General features: G+C 44.8%; 4 non-coding genes across 4 annotated transcripts; all 4 read right to left on the reverse strand.

Moving 5' to 3' along the window:
• Nucleotides 1–708: 708 nt before the first annotated feature.
• LOC141999656 (U4 spliceosomal RNA) lies at nt 709–849 on the reverse strand. Its single transcript, XR_012642047.1, has one exon. It is a non-coding gene; the product is annotated as a U4 spliceosomal RNA (small nuclear RNA).
• Nucleotides 850–3,350: 2,501 nt separating this feature from the next.
• On the reverse strand, nt 3,351–3,491 carry LOC141999654 (U4 spliceosomal RNA). Its single transcript, XR_012642045.1, has one exon. It is a non-coding gene; the product is annotated as a U4 spliceosomal RNA (small nuclear RNA).
• A 615-nt stretch (nt 3,492–4,106) lies between these two features.
• On the reverse strand, nt 4,107–4,247 carry LOC141999658 (U4 spliceosomal RNA). Its single transcript, XR_012642049.1, has one exon. It is a non-coding gene; the product is annotated as a U4 spliceosomal RNA (small nuclear RNA).
• A 2,669-nt stretch (nt 4,248–6,916) lies between these two features.
• LOC141999659 (U4 spliceosomal RNA) lies at nt 6,917–7,059 on the reverse strand. Its single transcript, XR_012642050.1, has one exon. It is a non-coding gene; the product is annotated as a U4 spliceosomal RNA (small nuclear RNA).
• Between the last annotated feature and the right edge of the window lie 480 nt (nt 7,060–7,539).

The raw sequence follows: 7,539 nt of genomic DNA on the forward strand, positions 1-7,539 counted from the left end.
GACCACAGTGAAGCGATGTCGTGCCCGTCCCGTCCGAATTCGCCATCCAGGGAGCCGCTCAGGAAGGTGGCGATGTCTTGGTTGGAGGGGGCTCTGCCGATCCACTGCTTTATCATCTCACGCAGGGTGTTTGCTGTGATGTTCCTTACCATGGTGTCAGGACACATCAGCAGGCGGAAGGCATGGGTGATCCCCCACAACGTCGCACAGGTCGCCCATGCAGGGAACGTTGGTGCTGCCATGCCTGTGGGCAATATAGACCAGCTCGTTGCTGGCTCTCTAGGGAAGGAACAGCCACTTCTTCACCAGTTGCTGGATGATCTTGTCTGCCTTGTGGAGGGACAACTTATATGGCTGCCCTTTTACCTTCAGGGTCCAGTCATGCTTTTTAAAGCAAGCAAGCAGAGGACTCACTTTAAGAATTCAGGGAGTCTGTGCTTCCCAGCTCTGGAGAACAAGCCCCCCACCCCAAACCCCCAGAAAAGGAAAATACCAGAGCTTCTCAGGAACACAGACTGAACCACCACAGCTTGAAGACAAGATCAGTATGTATTACCACTCTAATATATCAGAAATACCCCCACAGAAACCTGATGAAAAACTCAGGAACCCCAGAGAAAAAGAAAAGAAAAGAAAACTAAGAAAAAAACCTAGCCTCTCAGAGACCCTTCTGCACCTTACCTATCTTTTACTCACATAAAAACTCAGCCCCTACAGAGACTACCAAAAATTGCCAATAACAGCTATATTTCAAGCTATTAAGGTAGGGCATTAATAAAAGTTTTCAATTAGCAATAATCATGCCTCGGTTCAACCTCAAAGACTATGATACTGCCACTACACAAAACTAACCGTAGAGACTAGGTGACCCTTGCCCACTCAATAGCCACCTGTTTTACAGCATGGGGTGAACTAACTGCCTGCCTAGCTCACGCTGGATGAAGCTGCCAGCAGCTATTCCACCATGAGCCTCTCTTGCCTAATCCTGCAGAAAAAAAACACAAGTCTGCCTCATGTTAGCCTTTTTCCCCAGTCTGCTCACAGGGCATCATGGGCCTGATTATGCTAATTAGCCAATCACCCTCTTTGTACCCTCTTGTCCCCTTCCTGTCTCCCAAAAGTTCCACATGTGTGGCAACCTCTCCCAGGACTCAGGCATCCTCAGGAGGAGATCTTACCTATTTCTCCTCCCCTGCCCATATCATCAGCACCACAGCAACTGTCCTGCTCTCTTACAGGACCAATGCCAAGAAACACCCCATTAGACTCTTCCAGACAGCTTGGAGAACAGGAACGCAGCCCAAAGCTCCTTCCAGCCTCAGTAAGGCCAGTGACCACTTGTGGAGAGGCTGAGAAGAGAGGCCATGATATGCCAGAGGGGAGCAAAACTTCCATGCACCTCAGGCCTCTGGGAGCAGCTTGCCTATCGTGGGGGGAGGGGGAAGAACCACATGGCACTTTTGCTCAACCCTGGCTTGACACTCTATTCCTAGGGGGAGCGCCCTGTAAACCCCATATTCATCATTTATATGTAATTGGTATTTCATATAAAGCATGCCACATAAGGTATTGTGTGAAAGGCTATGATCTGCTGAAAGCCATTGTTCTATCTAATATATATATAATTAGTGCAGTGGTTCTCAAACTGTGGATTGGGACCCCAAAGTGGGTCGCAAACCTGTTTTAATGGGGTCACCAAGGTTGGTGTTAGATTTGCTGGGGCCAAAGCCACACCTTGAGCCCCCACTGCCTGGGGCTGAAGCCAAAGCCTAAGGGCTTCAGCCCTGGATGGCAGGATGCAGGTTACAGGCCCCCACTTGGGGCTGAAGCCCTTGCACTTCGTCTTTGCCCCCCTTCCCAGTGTAACGGGGCTCAGGCTTTGACTTTGGTTCTTCCCCCCTCCTGGGGTTGTGTAGTAATTTTTGTTGTCAGAAGGGGGTCATGGTGCAATGAAGGTTGAGAACCCCTGCATTAGTGCATATGAAGTTATGAGGTTATGTTGTATGGTTGTCACTAAAATATGTTGTGAGTTGGGGAATTGCTCAGTTTTTAGATCCCCAGAGACCAGGACAAGGGAGGTAACTAACACCTGGGCAGGTGAAGAACAACCATCAACAGCCATTGTCCAGCAAGGAGTCACAATGCAAGGACTCACATGCAAAAGTCCACCCCAGGGGAATTGCTCAACCTTGCCTGGTGACTCAGCAATGCCCACCAGACATGCCTGGACTTGTGTTCTCCAAGCACATGGACTGAGGATATAAAATAGGGGACAGAGGCCACTTGGTTTGTCCTGTCTCTTGTCCCACCTACGCTGAAGGCAATGAGAATGCTGGAGCTGAGGAGAGTAGTCCCCAGGCTAACAGGGAGAGCCTGCATATGAAAGACTGTACCCAACCTGCAATATGCAGTGGGATGAGAAAAACTGCTTAGTCCAGATATTGCCTAGTCTAATAAGGTTGAGAATTTAGACTGTGTGCTTATCTTTTATTTTCCTTTGGTAACTACTCTGATTTTTGCCTATCACTTATAATCACTTAACATCTATCTTGTGTAATCAATAAACATATTTTAATGTTTATCCTTACAGGTGAATTTGACTGAAGTGCTTGGTAAATCTGTCAGATTACAAAGACTGGTGTATATCTACTTTCCATTGACAAAGTGGAGAAGCAATTGATAAAATTGCATTGCTCAAGAAAGGGTCTTGAGCAGTGCAGGATGGTATATTCCTGAGATACAAGGCTGGGAGCTAGGGGGGATTTGGCTGGTGCCTTTCTCTGAGTACGTGCAGGGGGTGTGAAGGGTGGAGAGCCCCATGCACCAACCGAGCGCTCAGGGACATTACTACGGAGTTGTAGCTCTGCTCCATTGTTATGAAACACTAATCCCCACTGCACGGCAGTAGACCCAAGTACTCAGAGTAATATCTGCTAATACTCAGGGTCACCCATCTGGAGACATTCATACCCAGAGGTCACTGCCCCTGCCACAATGCCCAGTGGGTAGTGCACTGGGAAGCTATCCCTTAGGCCCACTCATTAAAGGGCTCCTTTAAGCCAGGTGTACCTGTGAAACGGGCCAAAAACTGAATTATCAAGAGACATTTATGGGTTAAATAAACAGAACATTCCATACATGCAGTTATTCAGCAGCACTCACTACTAATAGGTAATATGAACAGTAGAAAAAAAACAAGAGAAAAAACACCTGACAGTCAAAACAATGAACAGTAGCATCACCCACAACTAGGTCCACTCAAAAATCACATGTACTCCAAAAACCTATTTATATGTTTATCAATAATGGACACTCACAATTAAAATCTGATTTTACAACAACCATAACAGTCTCACATGAGACTGCCAAAAATTACTAGTGTTAACTATATTTCAAATTAACATGGTGGGGTATTGGGAAAAGTTTTCAACTAGCAATAATCACACCTCAGATTATCCTCATTGGCTATGATACTACCACTGCACAAAGCTAGAGAAAACTCGCCAATCTTACAAACCACTAAAATCTGATCACTCTTCAGGTTAAAGGGAGTTTTAACGAGAACTCAAAATGCCCTGAAATCTTTCCTCCATCAGATCAATGTAAACCTACCTCTGTTATAATTAAGCAATAAGATATTTACACAGACTTTGACTTTCCCTAATTTTATTACCAATTTAAAGACAAGAAGAGATACTGAAGCATTCTGGGATATTGTATGCTAATTAGCTAATTGTATTGATAAGTGCCGAGGCAAGGAAAAGAGTTTAGGACTATTAAAAAAAAAGACCCTAATGTAAATTATCAAATTTACTGGATCATATTGATCCATCATACTGGATCATTTACAGTTTGATCTGTCTCAGACAACTTTCACTCTTTCATTAGAAAAAGCACCAGAAAAGGAAAACAAGCTCCTCGGTAACACAGACTAAACCACCACAGCTTTAAGACAAGACCAATGTTTATTCCTGCCCCAACAAACCAGAAACACCACATAGAACCCCAATAAGAAATTTAGAAAGCCCAGAGAAAAGAAGATAAAATAAAGAAGGAACCTCCCTCCCCTTCACCTCATCTGGTTTTTTACTCAGGCAAGAAGTCAGCTTTTACAATAACCACCAAAAATCACCCATGACAGCTGTAAATCAAGCTCTCAAGGTGGGATATTACAAAAAGGTTTCCATTAGTAATAGCCATGCCTCAGCTGAACCTCAGAGACTACAATACTGCCACTATACAAACCTGAAACTGTAGACCATGTGGCCCTTGCTCACTCGCCGGCCACCTGCTTTAGAGCATGGGGTGATCCGCTTGCTTAGCTCGCACTGGATGGCGCAGCTATGCCATTGGGAGCCTCTCTTGCTGCTGGACCTTACCCCCTGAAAAAACCCCCACAAGGCTGCCCCATGTCAGTCTTTTTCCCCAGTCTGGTCACAGGGCACCATGGGCCTGATTATACTAATTAGCCTGTCACCCTCTTGGCAACCCCAGCCTCCTGTCTCCTTCCTATCTCCCAAAAATTCCACAGCAGCTTCTCCCAGAGCTCAGGAATCTTCAGGGGGAATCTCATACATTTCTCCTCCCCTGCCCATAGCATCAGCACCACAGCAACTGTCCTGCTCTCTTACAGGACCAATGCCAAGAAACACCCCATTAGACTCTTCCAGACAGTTTGGAGGACAGGAAGGCAGCCCAAAGCTCCTTGCAGCTCCACTGGCTACCTGGGGAGAGACTGAGAGGAAGGGCAGCAGGCCGGAGGGGAGCACAACTCCCATGCAACTGAGGCATCTAGGAACAGTTTCCCTAAGCAGGGGTGAGGGGACAGAGAACCACACAACACTTTGGCTCAAACCTGGCTACTCCTGGCTTGTCCCAGTGACTGCTACCACCATCTACTTGCTGTCAGCAAAAGGGAATAGCTCATAAGAATGGTCATACTGGGTCAGAAGAATGGTCCATCTTAACAGTGCTGGAACAATTTGTGTTGTGGGGGTGCTGAAAGCCATTGAACCAAACTGTAAACCCTGTATATGATGGGAACCACTTCAAGCCATGGGGCGTGGCAGCACCCATAGTTCCAGCACCTATGGTCCATCTAGCTCGGTATCCTGTCTTCCCACAGACACCAGTGCTGGATGCTTCAGAGGGAATGAACAGAACAGGACAATTTATTGAGTGATCCATCCCCTGTCATCCAGTCCCAGCTTCTGGCAGTCAGAGGGTTAGGGACACCTGCAGCATGGTAATAGCCATTGATGGACCTCTACTTCAGGAACTTAGCTAATGATTTTTTGAACCCAGTTTTACTTTTGGCTTTCACAACTCAGGTAGCCAGGTGTGACGGGTTGGGTCACAGAGACCCCCTTGGGACTGCCACCTGATGTGCTGAGACTACCTCTGAGCCAGTTTTCCCTGCCAGCTTGGGACTTCAGTACCCTGTCTTCTTGAGCCAGACATGTTAGCCTGCTGCAAACACAGATCCAGGTCTGAACCATGTCCTGCAAAAGCTGCAGGCTTAACTGAAAACAGCTTAAGAAGTGCTCCTGTCTCCAGCATCCAGATATTCAGTTCCCAATGGGATCCAAACCCCAAATAAATCCATTTTACTCTGTATAAAGTTTGTACAGGGTAAACTCATAAATTGTTTGCCCCCAATAACACTGCTAGAGAGATGTGCACAGCTGTTTGCTCCCCCAGGTATTAATTTCTTGCTCTGGGTTAATTAATAAGCAAAAAGTGATTTTATTAAATATAAAAAGTAGGATTTAAGTGGTTCCAAGTAATAACAGACAGAACAAAGTAAATTACCAAGCAAAATGAAACAAAAACACGCAAGTCTAAGACTAATACAGTAAGAAACAGATTACAGATGAAACCTCACCCTCAGAGATGTTCCAATAAGCTTCTTTCACAGACTAGACTCCTTTCTAGTCTGGGCCCAATCCTTTCCCCTGGCACAGTCCTTGTTCCAGCTCAGGTGGTAGCTAAGGGATTTCTCATGACTGCATCCCCCTTTGTTCTGTTCCACCCCCTTATATATCTTTTGCACAAGGTGGGAAGCCTTTGTCCCTCTCTGGGTTTCCACCCCTCTTTCTAAATGGAAAAGCACCAGGTTAAAGATGGATTCCAGTTCCGGTGACATGATCACCCACTTGCCAGCACACAGGTATACAGGAGGACTTATAAGTAAACAGAGCCATTTACAACCAATTGTCCTGGTTAATGGGAGCCATCAAGATTCCAAGCCACGATTAATGACCCACACTTTGCATAATTACAGTAGGACCTCAGAGTTATATTTCATATTTCTAGTTTCAGATACAAGAATGATACATTTATACAAATTGGATGACCACACTCAGTAGATTATAAGCTTTGTAATGATACCTTACAAGAGACCTTTTGCATGAAGCATATTCCAGTTATATTATATTCGCACTCATTAGCATATTTTCATAAAATCATATAGAGTGCAACGTCACACTGGGGCCTCTGCTTTGGCCATGTTCGCTGATTCACTTCCCATTCCTCAGTCCCCCTCTTGTTAGAAAGAAGGGAATATTATATGGCTGCCCATACATCTTCAGGGGTCAGTCATGCTCTTTGAAGTGAGTGAGCACTGGATTCACTTTAGGAATTCATGAAATCTGCACTTCCTGGCTCTGGAGAATAATCACCCCAGAGCACACAAAGCACCAGAAAAAGAAGGCAGCAGAGCTCCTCAGGAACACAGACTGAATCACTACAGCTTTGAGAGGAAGATCATTGTTTATTCTAACCCCACTAAACCAAAAACATCACAGAGAACCCCAGTGAGAAATTCAGAAAGCCCAGAGAAAAGGAGACACAACTAAAAAGGAACCTACCTAAGAACCTTCACCTTGTCTGTTTTTTCAGTCAGGCAAGAAGTCAGCCTCTAAAGTAGCTACTAAAAATTGCTAATGACAGCTGTATTTCAACCTCTCAAGGCAGGATATTTGGAAAAGTTTTCAATTAGTAATAATCATGCTTCAGTTGAACCTCAGAAGCTAGGAGATAATGTTTGTGCTTCATGGCCCAAAAGACACAAACAAGGTTTTCATCTTGGGTCCAAAAGACCAAACACATCAAGACATTTGATCATAGCTTTTAATAGGCCAAAAGACTTTAAAAATTTATTACAATGATATTTTTTTTAAAAAAAGCAAACAGAATTTAAGTATAGAAGTTTCTGGTTATCAGGGAATAATGTACAGATTATAAAGAGGTGTAAAGTTTGGTTTAAAATCAGACAGCATAAGGAATACATAATTGCAATATTCCCATTTGGGGGTAAAAGGTTAACAGGTCAAAGTTACACATGAACGGACTAGATGATCATAATGGTCCCTTCTGACCTAAATATCTATGAATCTATGATCTTAGCTCTGAGAAGGTAAGAAGTGAACCTGTGACCCTTGCTCCCTTGCCGGCCACCTGCTTTCCAGCATGAGGTGAACCAGACTGGTTTCAGGGCATCATTAGGCTAATTGCAACACCAGCTTTCTGTCACCTTTC

The sequence above is a fragment of the Natator depressus genome, chromosome 15 (assembly GCF_965152275.1).
Source record: "Natator depressus isolate rNatDep1 chromosome 15, rNatDep2.hap1, whole genome shotgun sequence".
Lineage (NCBI taxonomy): Eukaryota > Metazoa > Chordata > Testudines > Cheloniidae > Natator > Natator depressus.